The sequence below is a fragment of the Rhinolophus hipposideros genome, assembly GCF_964194185.1.
Source record: "Rhinolophus hipposideros genome assembly, chromosome: 10".
Taxonomy (NCBI): Eukaryota; Metazoa; Chordata; class Mammalia; order Chiroptera; family Rhinolophidae; genus Rhinolophus; species Rhinolophus hipposideros.
The window spans coordinates 4,981,585-4,994,945 of record NC_138056.1 but is presented as its reverse complement, the minus strand read 5'-3'; positions in this window follow the sequence as shown (position 1 = coordinate 4,994,945).

The following is a 13,361-nucleotide window of genomic DNA, read 5'->3' as shown; positions in this document are numbered from 1 at the left end:
CCATGCTGTGAGAAAGGCTAGGTTGGACTCCTTAATATGACAGGTCTGGTGGCGGGACTAGGTGACTGGGAGGGTGGAGGTGAGAGCCGTAGACCAGTTGGGCAGCTGCAGACGTCTAGAAACAAGAAACAAGCCACCACAAGTGAAGGCCATGTGACTTCTGGGCTGGGTAGCCTATGCCACAGCAAGGGTGTACTGTGGGAAGGGTGGGGACACAGAGTGAGGGAAGAATGCCTGCCTCTCCCCTGCGTGAGAAAGGCGGAGAAGGTGAGCCCCTTCCACACACTGAGACAGCCGCCCTGGGAGAGGAGGGAATGTTAGGTGGCCTATTTCCAGCTATAGGCCGGATCCTTCCCAGCGGCCACATGCAGCCATTTCAGGTGTCACAGGAGGGCACAGTGAGTAGCACTTGGAGACGCCCACGAAGCAGCCAGGGAGGCTTGTTATTATGGATGGTTGTTATTCTCCTGCCCACCAAACCCCTCTTTCAATTCCTCACAACCCCGCCTGGCAGAGTGGCTCAGCCAGACAAGTGGGAGCCGGGGAGGGCGCAGGCCAGAGGCCAGTCGGGCCAACAACCACAAACCACAGTGTCTTCATTTCTCCACACCGCCTCCGCCTGGCCTCGGGGTTGTCTGCTGGGAAGGCAACGGGTGGAGGTGGGGACCCCAAGTCATTTCCTCCAGGACAGGCCACTCCCTGGCATCTGTGAGTCATGGAACTCTCCTCTCCCCTCTGCCTGCATAGCACCGTGGGCCCCACATCTGGCAGACACCCCACTTTAGGTCTCCCTCTTGGCTCTCGCTGGCCTCCTTCTGCTCCTGGGGGCTCTTCCTTTGGAGGATGAGAACTCATGACCCCTGGGAAGTCATCCCAAAGCCACTGGCTAGGGAATCAACAAAGCCTGTGACCAGGCTGAGGAGAAATGGACTAGCTGACCACCCTCCCTACGTTCCAGGGCTTGACCTCCAAGCTAAATGCTTCTGGTTAAGGATGGATTGTGGAAAGTAGGGGATTTTCCTGGGTTCAAATCCTGGTTCTGCAATTTACCAGCTCTGTGACTTTGGACGAGTCCCTAGGGCTTACTTTGTGTCCTTTTCTTTATCTGGAAAATGAGGGTACGAGTAGAACCTACCTCCTGAAGTGCTGGGATGATTGAAAGAACTCATACAACTAGTGCTTATTCAGTCAGTGAATAACTAGAGTTACTAACTATGAAATGAGGGTCACTGTTTACCCTGCAAGGTTGTTGAAGGATCTGCAAAGCAGGAGCAAGCATGGACATGTTTGATGGATGTTGGTTCTCTCTTCCCTGAGTCACCATGCCCTGGGAAGAGGAGGGAGGGAGTGCAGACCTTCCCGGTGACAAAGATGGGAAGTCTCAGAATGGACGAGGAGTATAAGGCAGCTGACTCTGTGTAAGGCTGGCTGGACCGTGCAAGGGGAGCCAGGAGGATGGGGCTGGAATTCCTGCAGGGCTTGTTTGCAGTGGAGACATCAAGCCTCGTCCAGTGCTGAGTGCAGGGCGGCGGGGGGCGGGGGGATCGTGAGTACGATGTGGTCTTTGCCTTCCAAATCTCCATCCTCCATCCTCCGTGGGAGCTCCAGTGTCCACACAACCAGTTGGGGAGGGGAGTGTCCAGTATCCATTCCTGCCATTAGATAAACAGGAGGGGAGCTGGGGAGGGGAGGACCAGAGAGGTGCTTCCCACTGAATGACACAGCTGACTCCGAGCTCGCCCACCTCACCCATGCATCTGAAACTGGGTTATTCTAGGACCCCTGCTCCTGTCTGCCCGCCAGGAGAGCATCACAGAGGCCTGTCTGTGACATTCTGTACATCCTACCTCATTCAATCCTCACAAATCCCCGCTTTACAGATGAGGAAACAGTTTGAGAAAGCGAGAGCGAGACCAAAAGCAGTGAGTGGCAGAGCAAGAGCTGGGCACTTGGACACGGAACAAGTCAGGACTCCCAGCTCCAGCTCCTGACCTCCCCTGGGCGCTGGCCGAGCGCCTGGACCTTGACCAGCAGAGGGCAGCAGGGCCCAAGGAGAGGAGCCTCACCCCTGCATGGGGGTGACGCAGGGAGACCAGGCTTGGAAATCTGCCCATCACTCGAGCCTGGGGCCCTGTCGAGGTGATCCACCGCTTTCACCAACGGCCACCCACTGAGCGGTGCCCACCCCAACAAGCTCAGAGTGGCCAAGTGACTTGACCATTCAGGCCAGTCTGGGCATGCTGTCCCCAGTTTGTTATGGTGCTAGGTCAGAATCTAGGGTTTGAATCCTAGCCCTGCAATTACCACCTGGGAAAATTATGGTCAAGTGCGTTGGCTGGAGTGAGATCAAACAAGACCTCGCAGCAAAACTCTTCCCACGTGGGGCTCGTAACCCAGGCTCACTTTTTCCTTTATGCTACACCTGAGGAGTCTTCCTCAGTCCCTGCCCCCGCTTTCCCCAAATCCACTCCAGAATTTGTAACATAGCTGGGGAGATGATCAAAATTCTCAAAGAACGTCAAGAAACTCCAAGGGAGAGCTCCTAGGATGTAAGATGCTGTGAGCCAGCACCTGGGAGCATGCACCATGTGCCAGAACTATCTTGGGGGGGCTGGCAGGAAGAGGAGGGAAGGGAAGGAGAGAAGTCTCTGGAGGACGCTGGGGTCCTTCCTGCTGGATAACTAGCCTCCATGGAGACCCAGACGCAATGATGGGGGCGGGGCGGAAGGCTGCTGGGAAAGGTCAGCTGAGTTTCCAACTCTCTTCTCCCTGTACTCTTGTACTTTTAACAGCCGAAGGAGCTGAGTCATGTGATAAAGCAAAGTCATGTAGCCAAAAGGTGACACCCTTCAGAGCTTCCTTCTAGCCCAGCAATGCCACTTCAGACACCCTTGGTTCTCCACTTTTCACTTTCCTACCACGACTCCTCCCCCACCAAAAAAAAAAGAAAGAAAGAAAGAAAGAAATGGCCAGGTAAAGAGTACTTTATAATTGTCACTAGTCACATGCCCTAGGTCCATCTCTGCAACTTTCCATTCACCTCTGCCCCCTCCCCCAGGCCAGGACCACCTGACCACAGGGTATAGGGGCAGAGGTGAACGCCGTCATCACCCTACCTGCTTCCACCAAGACACTTCAAGATCTTGTTCCCGTCTCCTTTTCCCAACCCCCTCCTCCTTCTTCCTGGGATCGCCCCCTAAATGAGTTCTGTTCTTTGTTGTAGTTGTTGTGTTTGCTTTGGTTTCCTATTCAGTTCATTCATTCACGAATTTTCATTCCTTCAACGATTCATCGTTGAGCACTTACTATGAAATCTCTGCCTCCCAGCCCTGTACCTGGTTCCTCCCGGATTTCTCAGGCCTCTGTGCGGTCTTGCAAGGAGGCAGCGCCTTCCCCCCACGGAAGCAGGACCACCCACTGGACGCTCACACTCTCCTGACCCTGGCAGGTGAGACTTCACCAACATCCACTTCTCCTGCTCCTTCCACCTCCTCCTTAGGACTTTGAGTCTGGGGCAAGAGACAAGAGGGACGTTTAAATTCATTCTGGTGACACCAGCCGTATTTTTTCTTTAATAAATATATAGAGCTTACTACATGCCAGACAGTTCTAATAGTAACTCATTCAGTCCTCATAACTACCCTACAAGGAAGACACAGTTATTAGCAGCCCCATTTTATAGATTAGGAAACTCGGGCAGAGAGTTTAAGAAACTTGTCCAAGGTCACAAGCTAGCAAGTACAAAGTCGAGGATTTGAGGCTGGGCTGCATATATGCATTGTCCAGGCAGTGGGTGTGGATGGCAAGCCTGTGTGTGTAACTTGGGCTGTGGTGGCCTGATCCCCAACTCTGTCACTGCCATTGGAGAGTGATCCAGCCCTTTTCCGCTGAAATTAACCAACCCCTTCTGATGTTCGCACCCTCTGAAGAGTTTGGAGTGGTTGAAATTCCATATTAAGGAAAAATTGGAAAACATAAAAAAATAGGATTTAAATTACTCACAGTTACATGATCAACCAAATAGACTGTTGAAAATTTGCATGTTTTCTTTTACTTTTTCTATGAAAAAAACTTTCGCATAGTTGTAATCATACTGTCACACAATTTTGAATTCTGCTTTTATCATTTAACATTTTAGTCCGATCTTTCCTGTATTACAACTTGTGAATATCATTAAGTTTTTTTGTAGTAATTTTAGATTTAAACAAAAATTACAAAAACAATACATAGAGTCCCCATAAACCTTCACCTGGCTTCCTTTATGTTAACATTCATTTACCAAAACTAAGAAATTAACGTTAATACTATTTATTAAACTCCAGACTTGATTCGGTTTCCCCAGTTTTTTTCAAATATCCTTTTTCTGTTCCAAGATCCAATTCAGGATACTATGGTACATTTCGGTGAATATCATTTTCAGTGGCTGCTTATTATTTCACCTAGTGAATACTCTCAAAAGTTTTTCTTGAAAACCTACTGGCTGTTGTACGTTTATTTGCATTGTTTCTAGTTCTTCTGCTATTAAGCTTATTGGAAAACAGCAAATGCCATTTAAATAGGAGTCCTACTGATCAGCAGTACATATTAACTATTCAATAGCCTTTGTCTCCCGTTCCCCCCTACACATGCCCCCAGTGCAGAAAAGGAAACTTAGGTTAGGAGACTCACCCAATGTCACACAGTGCTTGCAGGGGACAGGCTCAGGTCTTCCTGCTCTGAAATCCGGACTGGAGTCCCCTCATTGAAACTCTCCAGGCAAAGGGCTAGTGCGGCTTTTATTCAGAATTGTTAAAGGAAGTCCAGGAATCCCTAGAAGAGAAAGGTTTTAGAGAAGGAAAACCTCTTTCTGGCTTTTTCCATGACACCCTTGGTTTAAAATACATTGATTTAGGCCAATGCAGTGGGTGGGGCCTTGGCTTCCTCTTCTGTAAAGGGGCTGTAATAACAGCTTCTCACAGGATCCCTCCCAGGCACCTGGCCTGGTGAGTGCCTGCCCAGCAGATGGGAGCTAGTGGGTGTTCTAGGGAGGCCACCCTGTCATTAGTGATGTTCCCTGCAGCCCAGGAGCCAGGCCAGAGTGCTGTTCTGTTGTAGTGCCTTTGGGGTAAGGGGGGTGTTGTGCCTCATCTCCCACCACTCCTGTCTTTAGGGCTCACCTCAAGCACCCCCTTTGGTGAGGCTATTCTCTAGCCGCTCACTGCCGCTCACTTAGTGCCCCCAACAACCCCAAATAGGTGGGTGCTCTTAACAGAGATGCAGAAAGTGCAAGACTTCCCGGGATTTGAACCCAGCAAGTCTATTATTATTAGTAGTATTATTATTATTAAAGATTTTACTGGGGAAGGAGAACTGGACTTTATTGGGGAACAGTGTGTACTTCCAGGACTTTTCCAAGTCAAGTTGTTGTCCTTTCAATCTTAGTTGTGGCGGGCGCAGCTCAGCTCAAGTTGTTCCAACCAACTGAGCCATTTGGCCACCCGGGAGCTGAGAAGCAGCTCATTGACTTCATTCTAGTTGCAGAGGGCGCAGCTTGCTGGCCCCTGTGGGAATCGAACCGGCAGCCCTATTGCCCAGAACTCATGCTCTAACCAACTGAGCCAACCGGCCACCCCACCAGTCCATAATCTTAACCGCTGCACCACACTGGCCCCCCTCCTGCCCTGGTCCTCTCTGGTCCAGAGCGACCTGCCCCTCTACTCTTTAGCTCTGATGGCCTGACCCAGTGCTCCACTACCCAGCAGATAGATGGGAGAGGTGCTTGGGACAGGCAAAGCAGGTGTGCCGAGGAAGAAAAGGAGAGGAAAAGCAGGAAAGAAGGAAGGGAGGGAGGAATGGGAGAGAAAAACGAACAATTTTGCAACTAATTTTATTTTTATATTAAAAAATAATCAAAGCACTTTATCTCTGTGACCTTCCTCCCCAAAACCCATTACCCCTTCTAATCATGAGAAATACTGTCCCCCGTATTGAGAGATATTCTGTAAACTACCTGACAGGTCCTTTTTCAAAGTGTCAAGCTCATCAAAAATAAGGCAAGGCTGAGAAACTGTCAGCCCGGAGGAACCTAAGGAGACATGACAACCAAATGTAGTGTGGTGTCCTCGATTGGGATCCTGGGACAGAAAAGGATATTAGGTCAGGAAAAAAAAAAAGCTAAGGAAATCTGCATAAAGTATATACAGACTTTAGTTAATAATAATGTATTAATATTGGTTCATTACTTGTAAAAAATGTACCAGGCTAATATACTAATACTAGGGGAAACTGGGTGCAGGGATATATGAAAACTCTCTGTGTTATCTTCACACTTTTTCTGTAAATCTAAAAGTTCTAAAATAAAAAGGCTATTTAAAAATTAATCGAAGTGGTTGCCAGGAGAAATCTCCAGAGGTGGTTAGACATCCTATTTATTTGTGCTGGGGTGGGGCCCCATAATCTCTCAGCTGAGAGCCTCAAAAGACCTTAATTATCATGGCCTCGGACCCCTGCACAGCAAAGGGCTGCCTGAATGATACCAAGATGGCAAACCGGCTAAGGACAGGTCCCAGAGACCTAGAGACGGCCCCTCTGGGCCTCCCTCAGTGCAAATGATGTTCATTAAATGCATGTGGTCTGTCTGAGGCCTGAACTGCCCCACTTCCAGGTAAGACATATAAGATTGGTGAAATTCACACCTACTTGTGAAATTCAAGTTCTGAACAGGAGCAGAGACCCAAATGAAGGTGGGGGGTGGCGGAGGAAACCTCCTGAGGTTTAAACAAACAGAGGACAATAGAAATGTAAACAGCCTTTGGTGGGTTTGTTCACACATTTTTCACTCTCCCAAGCTGTGCGAGTTGCCCAAGATCAAGTTAGTCTAGCTATCAGGGAAGCCAGTTAATATCAGTAAATGATCGATACACAGTTTCACATCAGATCTAAGCTCTTCGTCCCACTTCGGAGCTCTAGGGCACAGAGCCCCAGCCCCTGGGTTGATGGCCTTCCTGAGTGACCCTGGTTTCCAGGGCCCAGAACAAGAGCCCACTCCTCCCAAGTTCTCTGGATTTCGGGCAGAGCAGCTCCCAGGGCCTCTCCATGATCACTAGCCCCTCCTCCCACCCCCCAGCCGGCCTCATTAGCAGAAGGGATTAGGACAGGTATTAAAGCCTGTGGGGCGGGGCAGAAACTGCAGAGCCTGCATCCGGACACTGGCCTAAAAGAGTCCGTCCTCACTCCCTTCACTCACCGGGCCTAGCCTCCCTATGTATCTGGCTCAAGTTTTGTCCAGTCCAGCCTCAGGGCAGTGGTCTGTGCTCACCTGCGCATGGGCTGGGCCCTGGAATGCGAAGTCATGGTGGAGGTGAGGGAAGAAATGCTGGCTAGGCCGGGTTGGGGGTGTGGGGGCAGACCTTGGAGAATTTCTGCAGCCAGTCTAGGCGGGGGCAGGGCAGCGCAAGCAGCACAGGTTGGATGGGCCAGCCAGACCTGCACACCCAAGCTCAAACACTCATTCAGGTTAAACACTAGTCAGGGCCAGCATTGAGACCCTTCACTTAAGGAGCAAAGGCCCAGTTTGTCCATCAACGCTCAGCTCCCGTCAAGAACACCCCTGATACCCACTATGTCATGGTCACTCAGAGCTGTTGGCAAGCCCCAGACCAAATCTCCCTTTCGGAGAAGACCCTGCCCCCATAGCCATGTATGTACACTCTTTAGAAGAGGCGTCTGCTCCAGTTGCACACGCTGTCCTGAGCCCTGCCCACGAGCCCACTGGCTGCCCCAGCTCCCTCTTCTCCACCCTGGAGACGGCAGCTTCTGCCCCAGTCCCTGAACTGCCAGCGGGGGCTGCTGGGATCCAAAGGAGCCAGGGTCAGTTTGTCCCTGGGCACGGAGCAGCCTTCCTGCCGCAGGGCCGCCCTCTGCCACCTGGCCCTTTTCTGCAACCCCTGCAAACCCCCGCGCATTCCAAATGATTGCGGAGGGGGTTAAAGAAAAGGCACCTTAGTCTGTGGCTGGAACTCTCTCTCAGAAGCAGAAGCGAGTAGAACTTCAATTTAATGACCCTGCCTTCTGCCCACCCTGGAGTATCTCAAGACCAGATGGAACAAGGCTTGAGTTACGGGGTTCAAAGCACCTCCAGAACAGCACCCTGTGAGGGGCCGCTCTCTTTCTCTGCTGCATCACCTCAGTACCCAAAGAGCCGCAGTGCTTCCCAGACGTGGCTAAGCTGCAAAGGCTCAAGCTGTGTGTGTCCAAGGGGATTGCTGTCCTCAGATCTGTCACAAGACTTTGAGCACCCAAACCCCATCTGGCCCCCTGAGAACGCGCTGCTGCCGGCGCTGCCTGAAACGCCACATCCTCCTGCAATCGTAACTCCAAGACAGTGGATGTCTGGGTGGTGGGGATGGGGCATTGTCCCGCTAACTGTAGCGCATTATGTGTGAACGCAACCTGCTGATCCCTGCAAGGAGAGAGGACGAGACATAAAAGGTGGGCAGGCACGATGGCTGGGGCCTAGAGGAGGCAGAGGCCTCTAGTCTGGGCACTGGGTGGATAGGAGCCTGCAGACAGAGGAGTGTGGGCGGTGTGGGGGGGTGAGGAAGCAGGGCTGGCATCTCCTTCGAAGGATCCGGACCACATTGCCCTTCCCACTTCCCGGGTCCTCCTCCACTCCCAGACCTCTGTCATACCCTGTCCTGGCAGCTGTCACCTCCCTCCACCATTTGTTGTGCCCTTTTAGATCTCCTCCACTGGACTGTGGTTCTGTTTGCGAGAAAGGACAGTGTCTTCTTCACCCTTTGCAAACCTCTCGCTCATTGGTGCCTGACAGGGGGACTCCCACATAGGGATCATTGCCATTTCAGGTGGAGGGCGCGTCTCATCCGGCAGCGCAGCAGTGCCTGTCCCCTCCCACCTGGCCGTGCCATAGCCTGCTGCCCAGGGAAACTTCTCCTCACCATGTCCCTGCACTCCACCCATGCCTGGCCATCCTTCAAGTTCACCTTCCTGGGAGAGGCCCTCTGCAGACATCCAAGCAGCCAGCAGCCTTCCGCGAATTTCATTTTATGTCACTTGTCATTTAACAAACAAACAGCCTTCTGTGTATTAACAGAGCAGGAACATGACCTCCCCTGTATTTTTAAATAATCCTTCCGGGAATGCTGGGAGCACAGGCCTGGGAACCACGCTACCTGGGTTCACACCCTACCCTGGCCTTGCTCAAGCCACAAAACCTTGGGCAAGACCCTTCACCTTCCAGTGCTTTTTCCTGACGTGGGTCATCAGTGCCCTTCCTCACTAGGAGTCAAGAATCAGTGCGAAGGAGTGGCCAAGTTAGCTCAGTTGGTTAGAGCGCAGTGCTCTAAACAACAAGGTTGCCGGTTCGATCCCCTCATGGGCCAGTGTGAGCTGCGCCCTCTACAACTAGATTGAAACAACTACTTGACTTGGAGCTGATGGGTCCTGGAAAAACACACTTAAAATAAAAAAGTTTAAAAAAAAGAATCAGTATGAAGAGCTGGGGTTGGGCCCTCAATAAAACTGAGTGATTTAAAATGCATTTCTGGTAGCTGGTAGAGACTCAGCTGGTGGCTCTGGGGCTCATGGGAGCAGAAGGCCGGTGAGCGGCTGCTGCCCTGGGGGGAGGCGGGGGATGGCCCCCTCACCGGCCTCCTTGCTCTTGCCTCTCCCTTAGAGCCCGGCAGGCTGCCTGCAGTAGGGCTCCTTCTGGGGTGGGGCCACAGCACAGCTGGTTTTCTTTCCAGCTGGCCTTCCTTTACCACACCTGCAAGTTCACAGTCAAAACCCATCATGCTTGGAAGGCCTTCATGAAGGATGTCACTCAAGTCTGACATTGTCTCTCTGGAACTGACTGTTCTCTTCTGGTGTTCACCATCCCTATCCTCGTTCTCTTAGGGAACCCGAAGAAATCTCTCTTCACTGCATTCCTCAGCTGTGGACATGGTGGCCCAACCATGGCCCCTTGGCATTCTCCATTCTTTGCCTCTGCCTGAGGGCTGCTCAGGCTGCCATCTCTGCACACATGCAGGGCAGTGAAAGTATCGGGGAGCCCACAGCCTCTAGGGATGGCAGCTCGTGGAGAAATGAAACTTTGAGGCCTGTTTTACACGGTCTCCCAGAGGCCCCAGCCAGGCCGGCTCCAACTGCCACTACGGCAGTTTGCTTTATGATGTGCCCTCTAAGTTACTTCCATGCCTTCTTCCCTGGCTTGTCTTGTTTCTCTACGTCCTGACCTGGTGCTTCCGAGGAACACTTCCTACATAAACGATTTGCACTTGAATCTTTGTCTTGAGGTTTGCTAATGGGTGAACTCACACTAAGACACACTTACTTGCTTACCTGAAGACCAGGACCTGTCGTATTTCTTTCTGTCCCCAGTACCCGGCATACAGTATCTGGTACAAAGGAGACTAACGACATGAACAAACATGAGGTTCTTCTGAATTCTTCAAGGAAACTGAGTCCAGCTAACCAAAGCAGAGGAATTTAATGGAAGCATGTGTGCATGCATGTGTGCGTGTGTGGTGGTGGAGGTGGCTCCCAGAATTGAGTGGGAGCTGGAGGTCCAGGTTTGCGATGGTGAAAAGCCCAGGAGCTCTGTTGCCCCACTGCTTGTAACAGTGGAAACAGGCTAACTGCCAGGTAGGAATGATCTCCGTTTGTCCCTGCGTTCTAAGGTCACCTGCTCAGGAGTCAACATCCTGAAAGACAGGTTCTGATGGGTCAAACTTAAGTCACAAGCCCCCTACCCCCGACCAGATGAGGAGTTAGCTTGCCTCTTTAGCTTCCACAGAGGGAACACACCACTGCTCTCTCTCGGGGGGACCTCTGAGAGAGAGACTGGGGTCCCTGTAGGAACAACCCACTTGAATGGGGTTGGATGGAGACCACTGAGAAAAGCGATGTTTATCAGCCTGTCTTTATTCCTTCTCTTCCTCTCACAGGGCAGAGCTTAGACTACGTGAGTTAACGTCATTCTCCTCGCTCCATGCCCTCTGCCAAACACCAGTCTTTCTCTGCCCCATTTCAATTCCTCTTCCCAGTCCTCAATCACTGTTTCAATCTAGTCTCTGACCATCAACCTTTCCCATTACTACCTCCTGCCCCAGGCACCTGGCCTCCAGCAACTGCCTGCCAGGCCCAGCCCTGGTACCAAAGCTGCTTTTCCCATCTCTCGCCTAGAGCATGAGACTGCCCTTCCTAGCACCTCTGTGGCTGTCAGCGGCCAGCCTATTCCCATCCTGCGCTAAACTTGCCACCACCCCCTTCACCCAGGCTCTTTTCCTCTTCCAATTGCCCTTCCCGGTCTTCTTCCAACCACCCACTAGCAAAGTGACTCAATGTCCCCTTCCTCCCATCATTTCATCCCATTTGAGTCTGCTTAGATGCAAATAGTGTAGTTACGATAGTTACTGCGATAGTTACTTCACAAATTCCACCTCTTTCCTGGCAAGCCCTCTAGTCTGTCCCTGTGCCCTCAGCCATGACATGGTGGCCTTCTCTCACATTACCTTCACACGAATTTAGTGAGTGAGGAAATGGCGAATTTCCAGGCCTGATTCCAGACACAGTGGAGGAAACAAGCACATGGCGAGCCCCAGTCTTCAGGGGGTTTCCTCCACTGGAGGGAGAACAAGACGTAAAACACAAGAGGGCATGCAGTAAACACCTAGCAGGGCAGGTGGGTTACAGTGTTGTGGGAACTCACAGGGGCAGAAGTGGCCTGGGGAGGAAGGGGGGCCTGAGGCTGTCTGGAGGGGAGGATGGGGTAGGAGACATCGCGGGAGAGTCCAGGGGAAAGTCCAACGGTGAAGTTGTGGCCAGGTGGTGCAGGGAGATCAGGGCCGCGGTAGCCGTGGGAGTCACCCCCACAGAGATGATGTTTGAAATTAGGAGAATAAATGAGGACTTCAAGGGAGAGAAGTGCTGAGGGCTGAGGGCTAGGCTTTGCAGAAAGCCCAAGGCCAACGGTGGGAGAAGCAGACAGAGGCTGGTCTGAGGGAGGCAGAAACTCCTGTTTATCTGCCATCTGGGGCCATCGCAGCCTGCTTTGGAGTCTTAAGCACTGCTTCCTGTGGAGGGCACCTGTCCGGGGCCTCATTGACCTCTGGCATGACTAGTAGTCACAGGAAGTGCGCTTCCTGCCATTTCTTGCACTGCTTCCCAAATACACCCACTTCTCCCTCCAAGGAAGCTAAGAGCGGTAAGATATGGCTTCTGGGGCCAGCCTGGTGGCTCAGGCGGTTGGAGCTCCGTGCTGCTAATGCCGAAGGCTGCCGGTTCGATTCCCATATGGGCCAGTGGGCTCTCAACCACAAGGTTGCCAGTTCGACTCCTCGACTCCCGCAAAGGATGGAGGGCTGCGCCCCGTGCAAATAACAATGGGAACTGGACCTGGAGCTGAACTGTGTCTTCCACAACTAAGATTGAAAGGACAACAACTTGACCTTGGAAAAAGTCCTGGAAGTACACACTGTTCCCCAATAAAGTCCTGTTCCCCTTCCCTAATAAAATCTTTAAAAAAAAATATATATATGGCTCCTGTCAGAAAGGGGTTGCACTCAAATCCTGCTTCAACGACACTGTCTTCTCCATCCCTGTGACTATTCGAGGGGTTTTCAGGGGTAAACTCTCTCAAGCTTCTGTCCCCACTTCCTCTAAGCGATCTCCCTGTGCACAGCCCTTACAACCTCTGTCCAGTTTCCGAGGAAGAAGTGTCTTCTCTCAGCTGACCCTAAGCTCGGGTCCAGCCAGTCTGCCTCCCCGGCTGTTCCACACTGAGACCCTCCTTCCTGCTCTGGCCCTTATTTCCAGGTTCCATTTTCAAGCCCTCTTTCTCTGCTAACACCTTCTCGCAGGCCATACAAGCTTGTTTCTTTCCAATTATGACCCCCCTCTCCTGTCTGCCCTCTGCTGTTCTCTTCACAGCCGACTTCCTTGAAAGAAGAGTGTACACTCGCCATCTTTTCTTCCTTCCCATTCATTCTTGGCTCAGTGCATTCTGACTCCTCACCCTCAGCTGCACTGTAAGTGCTGTGAAACGTCACCAGTGATGTCATAATGGTTCCCCGCCCAGAGGTGGTCTCCCAGCTTCCTCTGACCCCTTGACTCCTCCCTCCTTTTTGACGCTCCTTCATGCTGGTTTCATTCTTTCCTATCTCTCTGGTCTTTCCTTCTCAGCTGTTTCCACGGGCTCCTCTTCTCTGCTGAACACTTCTTATATCCATTCATTCTTCAAGCGGTAATTGAGCACTCACAATGGGCTGGGAACAGCCCTCCTCCCTGTAGCCCTGTCCCTGGATTCTGGCCTTTCTTCAGTTTCCAGGGACCATCTTGTTCCTCCCATGGTCTTAATGTAGTGC